Raw genomic sequence first — 20,384 nt, forward strand, 5'->3', positions numbered from 1 at the left:
ATATTTGTCTACCTTATGACCCATACTCTGGAAGCAGGGCTGAAGGAGGTCACTGTATGTTAAATCTCATTTACATATGGGACAACATCAAATGATAATTATTAGTGTTCTTATTCCATATGGAATATAAATAGCATAATTGCAAAAAAAAAAAAGCCAGAAAATAAGCATATTCAACACACATGTAAGCCTTGAGTGTCTAAAAGTCAACTATAGTGATATTAAATGACCCATTTAGGGACAACCAGCATTTTTATCTACATGCTTCTAGTTTGCTCATCTTACGCAGATTGGACAGGTAGCAATTTTGGATAGCTCCTCTTGAAATGAATGCAGATTATCAAAGGATTATATGATCCATCCTGTAAGGCATTCATTCATTTTAATCTTTAGTTTGCAGCTTTCCAGTTCCTCTTATATATTCTCATTGGTAGTTAATGGAAAGTATCATAGCTTAGGTCTTAGCCTATTGCAAATAAAAAAATGCTGTTAGATAAAAGCTTCATAAATGGTAGCCACTCTTTTTAAAATTTAGACCAAGTGTTGCTTATTTCTTTCTTAGAATAAGCTAAGGTGTACTATTTATTTGGTTTGTGATCATAAGATAATGTGCACCCAGAATATTGTCAATGATCATAGCTTATAACAAGACTGAGATTATATAAATTTCACTTGGGTCCTAAATGATAATACTCCATGATTTTTGTTGTTGTTGTCCATTGTTTGAAACTTATTCCAGCTAGATCTATCAATTCTCTCTCTCTTTCTCTTCCTCTCCCCATCCACCCATTAACATTTCACTAAGTATTAGCTATATAAATCACAATATGATAAATATATTTCCTTATCTATTTCCCATTCATAAAACTTAATATATACTTGAGATAACCTGCTAAGGACTATAGTTAAATTATGTCAGAAATACAAAGGCAGATTTTGTATTTTTTGTTTGAGTAAATGAGAAAGTATTATATAAGACAGTTACATTATATGGATAAAAGTTCTGGATGATAAAGATGATTTTTACTACAACAAACAGCAACTGGAGATAATAATCGGATCTCCTTGATTCAAATATGAAAGCCCATTCAGAGATTACATTATACACTAAAACATATGCAAAATATTATTTCAAAAATCCAATTTATTGAGAGAAGCTACATTTTTTTCCTTTTCTTTTTAACCTGGATTTCCTACAAATGCTTTAGCTTTTAAATTTTACATATAAAGTAAGATTCTGTGTGTATTTGTGTGTCTTTTTTAAACCTTAGGATAAAGACCATAAACTCCAGAGACTTAAATCCATCTCCAAATTCTTGAGGACCCACTATTTCTAGAATATAGACTAAGCAATGTGGAGAAATGCAAACTTATTGTGTGTTCAGTCTAAATGGAAGGATTTAAAATTTAACATCGCAAAACGACAAACGTACATGACAAAGTATGAGATAATAAGAAACTAATCCACCCAGAGACAGTACTCTAAAAGGCATGAAAGGTGAGGAGGCATTACAAAAAGGCACAAAATCTGCACAGCAGGCTCAGGAAGTTAGAAAAGAATAACTGGTGTTTCAGTGTTAAGCATTGTCTATAGAAGATGTTGTCCAATTCATATGATTGTCTATAATGTATCCAAAGACCATATGCCAGACTACAACAGACAGAGACATTATTTGCAGTCTCTGGATCTATGTACCACCTGTTACCTACCTGAGATTGGATTGACTGACCTAATAAATATTAGTGAACATTCATCCTCACTAGGAAATGGTATCATACTAAACAACGACACATTGCTTTTGATTGTTTTTTCCTCATTTACCGTTTTAAAAATCAAGCGCTTGTATACTTAACAGGTTATTAACAATGGCAGGAATCATCATGAGCAAAGCAATAAAATGACTATCTTAAAAAGCTTGCTAGAAGATTGCCAGAGATTTGCAGTATAAATTAAATATAGCAACAATATAAAAATATTAAGGGATTTAATTCAGATATATTAGTAAATACAACATTCAGACACACATATGTTATTTTACAGTACAAAGTCACAAATTCTTGAAACACTTTTAAATAGAACAAGTTAAATTAGTGGAGTGACAGGAATTGTCCGTATCATTTAAATATATTATGACATTTAGGAAAACTGAATTATATGTTTAGTAACAAAAGTACAAACACCATTTTAAATAAAATCACCTTCTATAAAGTTCTAGGCCTGTGACTGGTGAACAAAATTTTAACATATAATCAATAGAACTCCATGAAATAAATGAAGACACTAAAGTCTGAAGAAGTAAAGTAACCTGACATAGGTCCAGTAGTTAATCATAGAACTGGAGCTGAATGGAGTGATAACAGCATGCATGGCACCATAGCATTAAGACAAAACTGAGTCACCTGTAAACAGAACTCCACTTTAACAATTATAAAGTTCAAAGTTTAAAGTCTCGAGCCTGCAAGACTTTAAGAAATGTATAGCTACCGATTTGTTTTGCAATTTTTAATAAAAATCTGTTTCCTGAAAATTAATATTTTAGGTGTTGGGTTCTAACATTTTGATCACCTTTTTTCTCTCCCTAGAAGTTCAAGTTTCTAATCTTTAACACATGACTATAACACATGACATAAATTCAGAGTTCTGTCATAGCATGAGGCAACATTTTACACATTAGTTTGTTACTTAGTACTTCATCTACTTTTCAGGCCATGAATACATCCTAATCAAATGTGTATCTTTAATTGTGCTCAGGGCCATTGGAATTCTTTTCTATTCCCCCTTCCTTCTGCTGCCTTCTTTGTCTTCTGTTTCACATTGAGTGCATATTTCTGAATTCCTCCTTTCTTTCTTTCTTCCTTCCTTCTTTCTTTCTTTCTTTCTTTCTTTCTTTCTTTCTTTCTTTCTTTCTTTCTTTCTTTCTTTCCTGACTCTCAATCATTGATTAGTCAGAGCTTTCCAGCACCATGTGACCACTTTTTCTCCGTCTTTTATTGTTTTGTCCGAAGTGTTACTTGGTACAGATCTAATAATTTAAAATCCTCTAACAATTTAATTTATTATACTCTTTGGTTATTTTAAAATATCAGTAAAATATATGAATCTAGGGGCGCCTGGGTGGCTTGGTCCGTTGAGCGTCCGGCTTCGGCTCAGGTTTGTGGGTTCGAGCCCCACAGTTTGTGGGTTCGAGCCCCACAATGGGCTCTATACTGACAGCTCAGAGCCTGGAGCCTGCTTCGAATTCTGTGTCTCCCTCTCTCTCGGCTCCTCCCCCGCTCATGTTCTGTCTCTCTCTCTCCTTCAAAATTAAAAACATTAAAAAAATAGATAGATAGATAGATAGATAGATAGATAGATAGATAGATATGAGGCTAGACTAGGTTCATCAGGAAAGCTTTGTGTCACCTTATTATCTGCAGCTTCTGTACATGCCAATATTTATTAAATTTGCTCTCTATTATCTTTCATGTGGTTTTGAGGATGTGTGAATGCCCGCATCTAAGCTGATTGAAATGGGGTAAGATTTTGTTTCAGTCAGTTTACTTATTCCTTGATCCTAATCTCTTTTCAACATGTTTGAGGATGAGTTAAAGTAAATATTGCTTAGTTATAATATGACATTTATGTAAAGATTTCAGGAACTAGAAGTCAGTGTTACCTCAGGAGAGGTCAGGGGAGGAGCACAAGAGAAATAATAAGACTTAGCAGAAAGAGTAAATAATTATATAAAATAATGTAGAATATTTATTAAATTCACTATTATTCAGTCAATGAATTTTCAGAATATACTATATGTAACAAAGAAGTACATTCATTCCAGAAGAAGCATTCCTATGAAAAGGCAGAGAGCTAAGAGAGAAAGAATAGAAATGGAGACCTAATGTCCCCCAAACATAGCAGATACAGACAATGAAGGTAAATAAAATAAACTGTGCTAAGAGCAGTAAAAAATTCTTTTGAAATGATAAGACAAATATGCATGATCTCCTTATTTTATACATAAGAAAATTGGGGCACTGGATGGTTAAAAAATTTACTAGAAGTCACATAGAGAAAAACATGACAGGACCAGTATTAGTGTCTTGAATGTCTTGGAATAGTTTATTTTTTTTTCATTTTTTTCAAGTTTTATTTATTTTGAAAGAGAGAGAGAGAGAGCATGAATTCATGTGCACACAAGTAGGTGAGAGGCAGAAAGAGAGGGAGGAAGAAAATCCCAAGCAGGTTTCACAAGGTCAGCACAGAGCCCAATGTGGGGCTCTAACCCACAAACTGTGAGATCATGACCTGAGCAGAAGCCAAGAATCAGAAGCTTAACTGAGTCAGCCAGGTGCAAATAGAATATGGTTTAGAAATTAAAGCAGTCTCTTCAAAAAAGAAATTATGAAGTATGTTTTAAATTATTAGTAAGACGAAATTCAAAGTTTGAAAGTTTGTTAAATAGCTGTGAGGTGTTATACAGGGGATAAAGCATAATTAACAAGAATCTTATTGAATCACTGGCTCTGTTATAAATGCAGAAGGTATTTTGATATTAAAATCATGAGAAATTCTACTGAAGTACTCCAAATGATAAAACAACTTTTTATGAACGTGATTATTGAGATAACGTCCTGGAAATCCCTGTAAAGAGAGACAGGAAATAGTAATTTAAATATTTTCAATACATACTAAGATAGTTTCAGAATGAATGGAGAATTTTTGGATGTTGAAGGAAGAAGATAATTTCTTTATAAATAAGTTCATTTGGGATTTAGAAAAAAGGTTCCCACTGCTAGAAAAAGTTGGAACAGTCTCTTTGTTTAGTGAAGCAGATAGTCATGCTTGAGATGAAAAAATATTTTGAGAAATTAAGGAACTGATAGCTCAGAGAAATGAACAGACACAGATGGACTTCTTGGCCTTGTTTCATGAGCACATTTCCTATTTTATTGGCTTGGGACAAGTAAATCTATTTAAAGCATCAAAATGCAGAAGAAAAAAATGCATCTTTTAGAAGTGCATAAAATATGTTCTTTGCCTCTTTGAAAAAGTAAATATATACGTGTGTGTATATGTATGTATATACCCATATATAAAACAATAACACATATATAAACACATATACACATATATAAAACATATATATATTCACACATATATAAAACAATAAAAAACAACTCAATTATATAAATGTAATATAAAGAGCAATGGTGGGAAAGAGTATGATGAAATTGGAAATGCTTAGAGTTTTGAGAATACAAACTAATATAAATATTATAATGCATCTAAGTTCTTATTTAATAATTATTCTAAAAATGCATATACTCAAAAAACTCTTGTATTATATTATGCTGTTATAAAACTTGAGCATTAAACAAAATCACTTAAAGTTATCTTTAATGTTTTGTAAAGAATAAGAGAAACATTTATCAGTGGTATATTTATCAGTGGTATATGTGCAATCTGAAAAAACCAACAAACTCATAGAAAAAGAGATGAGGTGTGAGGCTACCAGAGGCAGAGGGTGGTGGGAAAGAGAATTAGAGAACAGTGATGAAAAGGCATAAATTTCCAGTTATAAGATGAATAAGTACTAGGGATGTAAATCAACATGTTGACTATAGCTGACAGTGCTGAATGAAATACAGGGAAGTGGTTAAGAGAGTAAATCCTAAGAGTTCTCATCACAGGGGGCGCCTGGGTACTCAGTAGGTTAAGCATCCGACTTTGGCTCAGGTCATGATCTTGAGATTTGTGAGTTTCAGCCCCGCATCAGGCTCTGTGCTGCCAGCTAGGAGCCTGGAGCCTGCTTGGGATTCTGTGTCTCTCCCTCTCTCTGTCCCTCCCCTGCTCATGCTCTGTCTCTCTCTCTCTCAATAATAAATAAACCTTAAAAAAATAATAAAAAAATGAGTTCTCATCACAGGAGAATTTTTCTTTCCTTTTTTCTTTAGTTCTTTTCTTTTCTTCTTTTTATTGAATCTATACGAAAAGATAGATGTTAGCTGAACCAATTGTGGTAATCATTTCACAATATATGTAAATCAAACCATCATGCTGTACGCCTTAAACATATACAGTGTAGGTCAATTATTTCTCAATAAAACTGGGAAAACAAGAATCTAAGAAGTAAAAAAAGAATAAAAAGAAAGATGTGATTATAATCTAATGCATAAATATGTGGCATATGCTAAATAGTTAAACGTCATTATTTCCACTCAAAACTAGTATTTGGAAGTTAAAATATTGTAAGTAAATGATAGTTTCATGACTATTGACTGATATAATTTTATGCCATTTTCAAAGTCCACATAATTAGGGACTTTTTGATAAAAGAGATAGTATAATTTAGAAAATGATAATTTTCCCTTAAAATTAACTGTATTCTAAAATTTTGCATCTGATGTAGAAAGAAATAATTTCATAGGTTAAAGTGACAGAGAATTCAGGTCTTGACTTAAATTTTTATTTTATTTTTTAATTTAAATTTTTATTTTAAATGTTATTTATTTTTGAGAGAAACAGAGGGAGCACAAGCAGGGGAGGGACTGAGAGAGGGAGACACAGAATCTGAAGCAGGCTCCAGGCTCTGAGCTGTCAGCATGCAGCCTGACATGAGCTTGAACTCACGAGCTGCAATATCATGACCTGAGCTGAAGTCAGATGCTTAACAGAATGAGCCACCCAGCCACCCCTTGACTTAACTTGTAGAGAATGGTTTCTAATCTAGGATTACTGTTTACTACACCTATCTACTAATTTATTTTTGAGTCATAAAACTGCAGCTTGTTGAATGATCTATTTTTCTATATTTTATAATCTGAAACAATGTTAGATAACTTAAGTTTACTCATTTATTCTGAGAGAGAGATTGTGTACACGAGTTGGGAGGCACAGAGAGAGAGAATCCCAAGCAGGCTCCAAACTGCCAGTGCAGAGCCTAATGCAGGGCCTGAACTCACATACCGATGAGCTCATGACCTGAGCCAAAATCAAGAGTCAACAGCTTAAGTGGCTGAGCTATTGAGGCACCCCTGTTAGATAACTCTTTTAAGCTACTTTACAATTTCTCTATAAATTTATCTGTCATAATTTTCAGTTTATTTGGTTGATTGACTAAAATAAAAATACTGGGATCATTTACTTACATTTAAAATAGAAAATGTCCTTCATATTACTTGCTTTCTTGGTTAAAGATAACTAACTCATATTCCATTTTGCCTTCCTCACCCCGAGTTTACAGTTTGAGAAATTAGAGCTGCTTTCTTGGCCCATACAATAAATCAAATATCACATACAGTGTAGATAATCACAGAGTCTATGTGGACTTTATACAAGATGCATCTGACTATGTATGGTTGTATTTTCTGTAACTTATTTCTAACAACAAACATTGTGTTGCAAAAGATGCAGAAATAAGAAAAATGTAGCACAACTAAAATAAACATTCAAGTATAAAATTAAGCATTCATAGTTATATTCTGATATTATGGTTGAAAGAAAAAGATTCTAGGGCACAACTGGACAATCTTGATTTCAAATTTAAGAAAATGATTAAAGTGTGGTTTTGACCAAACAAAATATATCTACAACCTGAAATTGTCCCTCTTGTTTACTGCCCATGGCGAATCATAAGAAATCATTAAAATAATCACATGGTCATACTTTGCATAGATTTAAAATAGTAGATACCCACATACAATCTTCCAAATCAGTTTAGCTTACTGTAATTTCCAAAATGGGAAGCAAGTTTTGGGGAATAGGTAGGTTGGGTGATGTGGAATGCTGCAGGGTAAATTTTTAAATGCTGTTACAAAGCTGTTTATTAATGAGGATCACATGATGTTATATGTGTAAAACTAATTAGAAAGGTGATCTTCTTTCCAAATATGTGTCAAAATTATAAAATACCTGTATCCAAAGAATATTATTATATTTTAGAGCCTGTTCCAATGTTAATAAAATAATCTAAGACAAAACTTCTTTTTCTGGTGTTAAGGAAATATGCCAAATGCTATATTACTTTCTGGTAATCAAACCACAAAGCAAATCAAATCAGTAATGTTTTAGGTTTCCTAAACTAACACTTGCATACAAATCCATTATTACTTTTATCCCCATTTTTTATACTATTCAGATAATCATCACAGTGGCTATGAATCAAAGTTGTTATGTACTCCTGGTACTAAGTTCTTAACCATCTTTGTTCTAATATAAGAAACTTTTGATTCATATTTGTGAAAAGAAATTTTAATTGAATCAAAACCAATCTGTTTTACAGTGAAAGTAAAAGCTCTAAACATATTAGTGATTCATGCATTAGAGCACTGAAATAATTTAACTAGATGTAAAATCCAAGCTAATCTAATGTTTACTTCGTTTTGGCCTTAGGTGAAAACATAACAAACAAAATTTATTCCTCCAACCTTAACTTGATAAACTAAGTAGTAAATGACAGAATATCATCAATTCAAATCAAGTTTTAACAGTTTGTAATTTTGTGATATTTTTCATGATAAATACGTAGCACATATTTATAAATAAGACACAGAGTTCCAATCATATTATGTATTGGAGCATGTGGTATATTTAAATCATATGGCTTTCAGATGTATTTCTTTTTTTTTTATTTTGTAAAAATTACAGTGACTAGCTAGTAAAGCATACTATGTTTTTTCAATGTTAGATTTTACCATTTATCTTGAAATTGAAACAACTTAGAGGGTTAACGAATACTGTAGACATGCTAACAAAATAATCAGATGATCGTAACTAAAAGGCTTCATAGTAAAATACTGCACACACACACACACACACACACACACACACACACTATGGCTAATAATTCTTCAAGTAACTTTATGCATTGTCAGATATAGTTTTTGTCTTGCCCTTCAAGGAATTTACTTCACCTAAATGTGTAGGGTCCCTTAGAGGCCACTAATCACTGTATTTGTGTTATTGTCTTCTTGTCACTGTAATTTAAATATAAGCATTGTTTTATCTTCTGACAGGGATATAGTAAATAAAGAAGAAATGAGCTAGAAAGGAGAAGATAAACTACAACTGGAAAAATCACAACCATTTTGGGGTGGTCGAACATAAAGGAAGATAGGAAGATAGAATAATTAATGGCTAGCAGCAAGTTGGAGCAGTAGGAAAGTGCTTTAACTACAGATTCCCCACTCTGCACCATGGGGTGCTTGCCACAACCCAGAACCATTAGGCTCTTCAAGTATGGGTCAAATGCTCAACCTAATTGATATATTTCATCCACAGTTTCTTGATTTGTATTTATTTGGTTAAAAAAACATGTTTAATTATTGTAGTGATAAGTGTTCTATCTCTTTTATGTATCTCTGTATCTTTCTCCTTTTTCTCAATATTTTATTTTATTTTACTTTTTGGTTTCAGGAGTAGAATTTAGTGATTATCTTCATATTTTTCTATATTTATGTCTGTATCTATGTCTGTGTCTCTGTAGCCATCTATCTATATATCCATGAAGCAAACAAAAGAAAATCAACACACTGTGGTACCAGTAAAAATGGTTCAAGCTAAGCCAGTTTTCCAATTCTCTAAAATATAGTAGTTAGGCATAAATGACAAGAGTTCACTAAATTATGCTCTCAGAGTGATAAAGTTTCCTAAGATCTTACTAGGGGCATTTATAAAACTATCTTCTTTTTCAATCATAAACTTGAATATTATATATATTGAAAGAGATGAGCTTTAATTGCAGTACTTTGTTAAGGCTTTTACAAGGATTTACTTATAAATGTAAGTTTTGTCCTGTGTATGCTGTTTAAATAACTACCCATATAAATGAAATCTTGGATTATTAGTGTTAGAAGGAAGCTTTAGTGATAACCCACGCAGCCTCCCCATTCTACAGATTAAGAAACTGAGGATGAGAGAAGAGACAGATGGTGACAGATGAGAATACTAATTAATACTAATGGAAACACCTCTTGAGAATTATTTCTTTAGCTCTCTATTTGTTCAACAGTGTACACACATAAATATTCTATGTGGATTAAATATATTTTAAATTTAGAGCCTTCATGGATTTGTCCATATTTGAGAGACAAAGTATTTGAGGATGATAAAATTGAATGCAAAATGACAAATTAATTTTTAGTTTTTTCTTAAATGTTGCTTAAACGTTTTCTTAAATTTTTGTGTCACAGTGTCTACACCCACATTTTATGCTTATGAAGCATTTTTTATTTATTTTTAATTTTTTTTAAATTTTATTTTTATGTTTATTTTTATGTTTATTTATTTTTGAGAGAGACAGAGACAGAATGCGAGGGGGTTAGGGGCAGAGAGAGAGGGAGACACAGAATCTGAAGCAGGCTGCAAGCTCTGAGTTGTCAGCACAGAGCCCAATGCAGGGCTTGAACCCACGAGCTGTGAGTTCATGACCTGAGCCGAAGTCGGACACTCAACTGACTGAGCCACCAAGGCGCCCCTGAAATATTTTTTTAATTTAGAGTCTTTTTGGACTTGTCCATATTTGATGGACAAAATATTTGAGGATGATAAAACTGCATGCAAATTCACAAATTAATTTTTAGGTTTTTCTTACAGTTTGCTATAGGAAATCAATAGCATACTTATAAAGTTGCAGAAGATGATGTTGAATAATAACTTGATTCTTTGAGTTGTTAATATACATAAAGATTTGTACTCTTGTTGTGGTGTCTTAAAAATATTTCAGTGAAGGGGCGCCTGAGTAGCTCCTTTGGTTGAGTGACTGACTTCGGTTCAGTTCATGACCTCATGGTTCGTGAGTTAAAGCCCTGTGTCGGGGTCTGTGCTGACAACTCAGAGCCTGGAGTCTGCTTCAGATTCTATGATTCCCTCTCCCTCTCTGCCCCTCCCCTGCTCATGTTCTGTCTCTCTCTGTCTCTCCAAAACTAAATAAATATTAATAAAATAAATAAATAAATAAATACATAAATATTTCATTGAATATTTTAATGTAGTATAAAGTAGAAAAATACTAGTTGTATTGAATGAAGGAAAGACCTAAATATAAATAAAATTTTCCTTAAAGGCTTAAAGAGTTGAGGAAAAAAATGTATCTATTTCTATAAATGTAATAAAAATTATCTGGGTAGCTTTGGGGCATCTGCTGCTGGTTTAGAATGTTTTACTTTAGGAGATATTGAATTGAAGATTAATCTAGACATTCCTTAACTTATAGGTAATCATTATTTATAACTCTTACATTTATTTTTTCAAACATTTTAATGTTTAAATATTAGGCAATTACATATTTCAACATTGACCTTCCTCTTCCTTATCTTGAATCTAACCCAATGGAAGTCCTTATTCTTCAGAATCTGACATTAAAAGCAGTTCAAACAATGTTCCCATCCAAGTTTCTCACAAAGCATTCTTTGTTCCATATGTAGAAATCATGACATTCAGGAAGTAGAACTTGGGAACATTTAATTGAGTACAAGAGAAATGAGGCAAAGTGACTTGTCTTATTACACAATCAGAGAATAAAAAAGAGGGGGAAAAAAACCCAAAACAAAACAGAGTGCACTATACACAAAACTACATAATCTGCTTAACCAAGATAATAATCAATCACATTCTCCATTGGGCATCCATCTAGCTTGTACAGATATCCTAAAGCATTATTTCAGTAAGTGTCAAGCAAATATAACAAAAAGGTAATCTTATGTTAGGGTAATCAGAGAAAGATTGGAATCTTTTTTTAATCATTTTCAGGGCAGGAAAAACAGTAGGCCCCCTAAACACATGTTTCAGCTCCCAGTGCTTAGAATTACTAAGTGCAGAAGGGATTCCCAGTTTCAATCCTGTGTCTCTGTCAGCACTCACTATTTACATGCACCTCTCTTAAATAATGCTCAAGGATTATGTTATCAACAATGATCACCAGTGGTGGGAAGCTGTGCCTGAAAGGGCTGAATAATGGCTAAGACTTCTTTCTGTACACATTAAAGCAGTGCTTTCATACATAGCCAAAACCCTGCTAATGGGGGGGGGGGGGGTGGGTAGCTAACTAGATGAGCTACCTCATCTAGTTTCATGTTGTTTTCTCTTGTGTCATCAAAAAGTATCTCGTGCCCACTTTTTTTGTGTGCTGTTTCTACTGAGTTGGCTATCTAGCAGCTGCCTGAAGGTCTTATGATTCTTTACCTTTAAAGGTAATGAATTTTATGAGGTAGTGTTTCAAAACACGTCATATCTTAAGTCCTACCAATCATTCATTTGAGGAAACTCAAGATTAAAATGTCTACTCATTTTTTTCTATGCATGAGCTTAGAGTCATTCTAGTGTTTTGCTCATTGTTCAGAGAAAGTTAACTGAATAAAATAGAGAAGTGATATGATTTTAAACACATATTATTATCTCTGGATTTAAGGCAGTAGGAGTAATTCCATCAAGTAGTTTAAATGTGATGCAATCTGGTTCAGGAAGTTTATCACAAAAGAGACAGGTAGGGAGAGTAAACAGGGAATTAAGACAAATACTGTTTTTCCAAAGTTGCTACTAACTGTTACTATTACTGCATTGCACCTTGCTTGATAAAATGGAGATTGAAGACCAGATAAATCTTAGCAATTGTTTTGTAAACTCCAGAATACCTTTATACTACAACTAAGAAATTTCTTTGTGCTATCAACTGAGAAACATTGTTATGATAATTTATTCACTAAGAAAGCAACCCTGTACTGTATCTTCTACATCCAGTTATATCACACATTCTAATAACATTGAACAAAGTGCTAAAGGATCTTATTTCTCTCTATATGCAGACAATAAAATGATAATATTTACTGAACATTTATTTCATTTCCAGTATTGTTTTAATGCTATAGGGGATAGACAATTAAAATGACATACTTGCATCCTTTAAGGAGTCTCTTATCTCAATAAGTGAATTTGGCTTTGAAAGATGACAGAAATTATATTAAATAGAGGAAAATGGAAAGAGCATTTTGAATGGAGGAGGTTAAAATAAATATGGTATATTGCTTCCTATCAAAGGACTTATCATCCAAGAAGTAAATTATGCTTTAAAATATAAATATTATATTAATTAATGGACTGTAATGGGGGGAATATTGCAACTGTAAAGAACAGTATTAAAAAAAGTGTGGAAATGTTAATATGAATGCCATGTATGAGGTATTTATTGGTCTATTTGCATAGATTATAAGATTTTGGGGGGCACTGTAGGAAACATGGTGACATGACTCACTTTTCTAAAGCTTTGAAAATGAGATAGAGGAGAGAGTAGTTTATTTGGAAAGAAATGCTGTTTTCTTGCAGGTAGTTGATGAAGGAACAACATTACAGTTATGGGAAGACTTGCCTAATAATTATATGTAGGAGGGACAAAAGAGATAGGGTTCAGAGAACTAAAAACAAACAGACCTATTGGGTTAGAGATAAGGAAAACCTAAGCTAAAATTATAATAAGGGATTGTGAAATGGGAACGAAGAGGCAAATCCAATAATTATTTTGAAGAAAAAAATCCAGTAAATCTTGGTAATATATTGGATACAGACATTGAAAGAGAGGCGAACACAGGTGACTTCAAGAATTTGTATCTCAGTCATTGGAAAATGCCTAGATTATCTGGAAAATTGATCATTTGTAGACACAGGGTCAATTTGGTATGGGGTGGATAACCAGTTTGGCTTTGGTCATGCTGAGTTTGACCAGCTGTACATCCAAGTGGAAATCTCTTGTAGGCAACTAGAAATTCAAGATGGGGGCACTGGTGAGAGTCAGATGAGATTTAAATAAATAAATATTCAAGTTAATTAAGTGTCAGCAAGAGAGTACACTAAAAAAAGAGCACAGAACTAGTTTTACAGTGGTAAGAGTAATGATAACTGCATGAAGAGTCTATTGATACTATAGTTCTTGCAGTATGGGCATTACTTTGATTTGGAGTGTGAAGTCATGTTATTTCAATGATTTTTTTTCAATTGTTACTCTATTTGGACATCTTTTGACATAGTGGTAACTAGCTAATATGTTGCATTAGAGTTTCTGTACTCATTGATTGGGGTAATAAGTGTATGAAAGATAGATTATTCTTAAGCCTTGACCTATATTTAATTGAATTAAGTATATTTATGTTTAATTATGTTTGTTTTTTTTAATTATCTTTCTAAATTGCAAACTCATATATTATTTCCGAGTTTATATAATAATTTTTCCAAGTGTTTTATTCCTTTCATTTCTTTCTTAACCACAGTTTAACTTCATCCACCTTCAAAACCTCACCCATTATTTTTACATTATGAAGCCTTTTACATCTGAGCATAGAAAGCACAATACAGCCTTAACTAATATCCTGCTCATTAATTTTTTGGAAGGTAATAAAATTGACTATAGCTAAGGAAGTCTTTTTCTTAGAAACCAATTCTTAACGTACTTAATATATGCTCAATTCAAAGAATTCCAGTGTGGGCTGGTGTGAATCATATTCTCATACACACACAATTACTTTTTAAGTATAGCAAATTTAACTTACTGAATAATTAAAATTATTTTGGGGGTATAAGTTTTTTATTGATAACTAGCAACATATAATAACTGCTACAGAATATCAATTATCTTTATCTGAAAAAAAATGTTACTTAAATTATAGAAGCTGTTTATTTGAAATGATCACAATACTAATTTTCTGGCTAAGGATCATTGTTAGCATTAATTATGCACCATAAGTGTTCTGTTTGGTAGTATGGATTCAGAAAGGAAAAAAAAAAAAAAAACAAGAAAAAAACAAAAAGAAAAAAAAAACAAAAACAAATAAAGAAAAACTAAAAGTTAAATGATACTTGTTAAATATAAATAGGTCAAATCCCATAAAGCAATTGCTGAGAATCAGGTTTTGTATGTTGGTGGAGTCTGCTGCTGAAGACAGCACTGTTTTATTTGCTATAGAGTAAAAGTATTGGAGGAATTGTCTCCATTTCTTGGACTTTTAGTAATATCATAAAAGATAATTGGACAGACCCAACTTTGGAATGGCAAGGGCATTTTACAGAAATTTCTCGTCATGAACCCCTGTGTCTTATACGGGTGTTAGGAAGATAACTGAACAGCACTGTGTTTGACATTGTGCATTTCCCAAAGTCATATGGCATTATCTTTGATCATTGTTTTTAATAGGCCTCCCCAAAAATTTTAATGTTACTTCTTGATATTTCCTTTTCTGAAATCAAAGATAATTAAAAACAAACAGTTTTGAAAAATAAGCAGTGTACCTTAGAAAGGTTTTTTTTTTTCCTTTTTCTAATACATTGAGTTAAATTCCTTTACCTTGATTTATTCTGTCTCAAAGATACTGTGATGGTTCACAAAAAAATGCTGAGGCTCTTGCTTTTTAGCCTTTCTTCATGGATTCAAAGAGATAACTTTTCCTGACAGTGTAAGAGAAGCAGTATTATATTCCATGTGCAAAAGTTAAAATTAAAGTGGCAATAGCAAAATATAGAGCAAAGATAATAGTGTAAAAAACTGTTCAGACTTCAGATAAATTTGAACATCCTTTTAGGATTTTATATCTACACATATATTTATTATTTAATTTTGACATTTAAATATTTATATTACTAGCCTTGGTATTGTGGTACATAGAAAAACAACATTAATTTTGCAATATTTCTGAATAGAGAAATCATATGGCAGTTAATGCATTCGTTAACTAAAACATCTTTTGTTGAACATTTGTAAATATTATTTTTGTGCTCCAATGACATCAAGTCATTACGACCAAATATTAATTTTTCAATGCTTTCAGTGTGCAAAACTTAACTCTACAGAGCACAGGGTATAAATGTGCTAAAAACAAAAGTGATGAAAAAAAAGAGTATTTTTTTATTCTGCATGAGAATCAAGCAGTTTCTCATTGACCAGAGAGCAGGCAAACTAGAAATAGTATTCTTCTATCATTGGGAACTGAATTAGATCCTAGGAATTCCCTTTTCTTTTTTTATGGGAAATGATGAAGACTGAGCACTGACTGAAATAGGCAGCAGCAATAAGAGGGCAGGGATTTGCTTGTAGGACACCTTCATTGCACAGGGGGCCCCAGCCTTCCGTGCACTCTTGGGCAGATCCCTATTGTTATTTTTAATAATAACAATTTTGATCTTTTCTTGGGTTATTTGTTGCAGTTCAAAATGAGATCTTACAACTGGGTTTGTTTATATAATCGTCAGGTATGACGCAAACATAAGGAAATATTGTAATTATTCATTGTATGCCTCATTTTCAATAGGCTATTATTTAAGCTGGTCTTATCTAAAATACCTCAACTGGTCTTTTCATGCCTTGTTTTAACTCTTCCTTTAGTAGAAGGCAACCCTGCTTTTTTAAAGGCCTGAGAAGTTCCCACTTTATGTCTGCTCCCACCAGGGATGTCATCAATATGGCATCATTTTAGCAGAACACGCACACTTTATCCTTTCTCCTTCTGAATTTTAATCTATTTTTCTATCTAAGTATGATAGTTCTTATAGCTAGTTCTGTTCAGGATATTCCTGAATTAAACTCATAGTAACTTTACTTCTGGAATTAGAGTAACCCTTGTGACTCTTTAGATCCAATTTATAGAAATACTCTCCCATTTCAAGCTATCTGCTTTCATGCTGAAGTTGTTGATAGTAGCCACTTCTATGTTCTGTTTCTCAAAAAAATCCAGAATTAGATCAGCAATTTGTCACCAAGTACAAAACATACTTGTAGCTGGAACTCAAGTCTTCTAGTCCCCAAACCTGTAGTCATTTTATTATGCCATTTATAGGCATGGAGGTAATACAAATATATTAATAATGATAATAAAGTTAATAAAAATTCCATCTCTCAATGACCTCATAAAACTTTGGGAATACAAAATTGGCACATAAAATATCAATAAATATTCCTTTCGAGCATAAGGGAGTAGATAATATATAGGGATTTGAAACAAGCAACCTTTGCAGAAAAAGTAAATACTATGGAATTTCAGAAAGGCATAGGATAGTAGCTAGCTGGGTGAAATAGCTGAAGAGATGACTTTCCACTGAGGAACAGCATAAACAAAGACATAATGAAACAATTGGCCAGTCTACATAAGAGTCTGAATAAGGTTAAAAATACTGAATCATATTATGTAGAATTTGGAAATTCAGAAACTTAGAATGTTAAAAGCATTCAATAGCTAATAGAAATTGACTGATTCTAGAGAAGTGAAGTTACATAGTGCAAAACTAACTATGAAGATGATTTGCAAGACAAAATGGAGAAAGGGGAACTGAGTAGGAATTGATTTTGAAAATCCATGATTCAGAACTGAAATGAAAGCGCACTTGAATTTGACAGGATAAAGCAAAGAAGCATATAACACAAAAGTTGATATGACTTAAGCATATTTGTTTGTATTTAAGGAAAGAGATTAAAAGAAGGTGGAAACCAACCTTAAGACTTAAGAACTCAAAGAAGCACCATAATATTTCAGAAACAGAGACTATGGGAAGGAGAGCTAGTATGAGAGAAGTTGTCAGGTTCAGTGTTAAAGCCTTTGAAGTATGAGGTAATAGTGAGCTGCCCAAGTAGGAATATACAAAGATGGATGGAAAGACTTCGAGTAACTATTGATGGCTATAAGTTGAGAGTGTTTTGAAATGATCGGCTAAAGCTAAAGCCATAAGTGTGTTAGGTCATCAAAAAGGTAGGAAGAATCTGAGAGCCAAGACTTAGCCAAAGGGGCTCTCCCATTAGTGGCACATAGGGTAGAGAAGAGAAATGCATGTCACAGAAGTTAAAAGGAAGGTATCATAAAGTTGGTATTCAATAATAGTTTTATTCGAACCTGCAAAATAGTTAAAAGATCTTAAAAAAAAAAGACAGTGGGTCCATCCTAAGGGGAAAAGACAGTGGGAAAGGGAGGAGAAATAGAAAGAGCATCAGAACAATTTAAAATGCTTTAAATGCTAACCAGGTTTGAAATCATGTGCTAGATATTGTAGGAGACACAGGATAAATCAGAAACTGTATTTGAATGTATGCATTTACAATCTAATAGAAGAAGGGAGATATGCATGCATTAATTTGTAGTGAAGTCAGGCTATGTAGGTATAACTTGAAGCTCTTAGTGTTTTAGACATGAAGAAAAGAGAGAGTAACCTGAGTCATTCAAATACAGGTTAAGCTTCTTTTACAAAGATAACCAAAACACAGTGCTTTGAGTCAGAAAGCATTTTATAACTCTTACTTCACAGTGCAGAGGAGTACATTCAAGTCTGGTGGCACAGCCCTGTCATTCTCAACATAGGGCTTCTAATTCATCTCTAGTCATCACCATCTCCTAAAATTTGGAGAGGGAAAAGAAAGTTCAGAGCAAACATCCTTATGGAGGATTCTGAGAAGTTGTACACATCATTTCTGCTCAGATCCCAGTGGCTCAAATTTAGTTGCATTCAAGGGAAGATGAGAGGTATAGTTTTATTAGCTGAACAGCAATGTTCCTGGTAAAATTCAGGACAGTAAATACTGAGGGGTAGTCACCAGTCACTACCTTAGATATCCTCCATGAAACAACCAATTAAGACTATAACTAGATGATGGTATTGTGTTGGAATTGAAGGGTTGGGTGTAGGATTTAAATATCTATGGACTGGAGGATAGAGAATTATAGGCTGAAGGACAATATGAAGAAATAAGTAATTAAAAAGCAATATTGAATTTTTTATGTAAAGTGACCCATAGCCTAGGTGGTAAGAGAAAAAGTAATGGAACATAATCATGAAATAGTATTTGGATTGTGATGCAGAGGATCTTGAATTCCATGCTTAAAAGTCTGGATATTTTATATATAGACTGTGGACATGATTGAAGGGTTGTTTTTTTTTTTTTTTTTTCAACTTTTATGAAGTTTACTTGTTTTGAGAGAGACAGTGACAGCATGGGTGGGGGAGGAGCAGAGACAGAGGGAGAGAGAGATTAAACAGTGCAAGGCCTGTAAGTGAGTGAGTGAGTGAGTGAGTGAGTGTGTATGTGTGTTTGGGAGTGAGTATGTTGTTTGGAAGTAGGAATTTAAGGAGGAAAGGAGTAATTTACATTAGGATCCACCATTAGGATATGCTAATGAATCAATTGGAGATGGAGGAAAAGCCTCCTGAATGCCACTATGAGGAGCAAATTGTGAATTCAAGTTAGCATTTTACTTGGCTAGATTTGCATTTTGGAGACTTTGTCCATCCTAAGGGGAAAAGCAGAGGACGTGGAGGATGTGAAAAGTGTACATCATTCAAATTTAAGTATCAGTTTACCATACATTTTTCCCCTCTTTCAGATAAATTATGTGAGACTCCCTCACTGAAGTAGATATTAGTCATTTGAAATCAGTGCCAGAGATTCTAGATTCTTTCTATACCTTTCATTTTCTCCTTTCTTCTTTTCCTCTTCCCTTCCTTCCTTCCTTCCTTCCCTCCTTTCTTCCTTCCTTCCTTCCTTCCTTCCTTCCTCCCTTTTCTTATTTTTCTTCTTTATTTCCTTCTCAGAGTTAAAAAAATGTATATATAAATTTGGAATGGGAGGGAAAGAATTGCATATTTATACTTTTACTTCTCCAATCTTTATCACCACATCTTTCTTCTGTCCTTTCATGGAATCCATTGAAGCACCTGTATAAAACTCAGCGGCTCGTGGAATCTATGTAAAAACTAGTGATCTTAATCAGCCAAATTATGTGTCTCACTAGCTATGTTTCTATGATTTGCCACGTGTGTAAACTAAATCCAGTTTTTACAGGCTAGCTTTGTGTTTATAGGTAATACACTTTCAGGAGTGGGGAAAGAATAGTTAAATTATGAAGAAGTAAAGACAGCAGTAAGAGTATATAACAACAGGCAAAGTCACAACATTTAACAGTATTTAATAACAGTATTTAGTAATACTCCACTGTGTCAAACTGTGGAGTAATTGCTGTTACTAGGACTATGACATCATGCAGTCCTCACAACACCTATATAAACGAGCTCTTACTACCATCCTTCTTGTTCAGATAAAAGAACAGCACAGGGAGGTTATGCAATCTGTCAAGGGCATGGAACTGTGCGATGTGGCTAGATCACATTTCTTCCGATGAGCAATGCATTCATTCGATGGTTAATTAAAATTGGTAATATTGTTAAAGAAGACATTCTTGTGTAAAGACTGATGGTCAAAATCCTGATACTTGAGAATACTTTTAAAGATGCATATAATTATTTTCACTAGAGTAAAAGTAATAAGGGAATTTAAATAAAAATAAAATGTTTACAACCAGAGCTAGCTCTACTTCAGTCAGAAACAACAAATCAGATCAGAACATTTAATTACTATCCAATCAACCTTTCTGTTCAGTGTGTCAGTTTA

The 20,384-nt window shown here is 33.1% G+C and overlaps 1 protein-coding gene and 1 long non-coding RNA gene across 3 annotated transcripts in view; one reads left to right on the forward strand and one right to left on the reverse strand.

Moving 5' to 3' along the window:
* The window catches only part of GRIK2 (glutamate ionotropic receptor kainate type subunit 2), a 651,919-nt gene that overhangs the window by 499,642 nt on the left and 131,893 nt on the right, over positions 1-20,384 (forward strand). The window lies entirely within an intron of this gene.
* LOC122220220 overlaps positions 15,312-20,384 on the reverse strand; it is a 12,888-nt gene continuing 7,815 nt past the window's right edge. The window contains exons 2-3 of the long non-coding RNA XR_006202738.1: positions 18,241-18,333; positions 15,312-15,406 (exon numbers count right to left, since the gene is read on the reverse strand). This is a non-coding gene — a long non-coding RNA (uncharacterized LOC122220220). The remainder of the gene's footprint in view (positions 15,407-18,240; positions 18,334-20,384) is intronic.

The sequence above is a fragment of the Panthera leo genome, chromosome B2 (genome assembly GCF_018350215.1).
Source record: "Panthera leo isolate Ple1 chromosome B2, P.leo_Ple1_pat1.1, whole genome shotgun sequence".
Taxonomy (NCBI): domain Eukaryota; kingdom Metazoa; phylum Chordata; class Mammalia; order Carnivora; family Felidae; genus Panthera; species Panthera leo.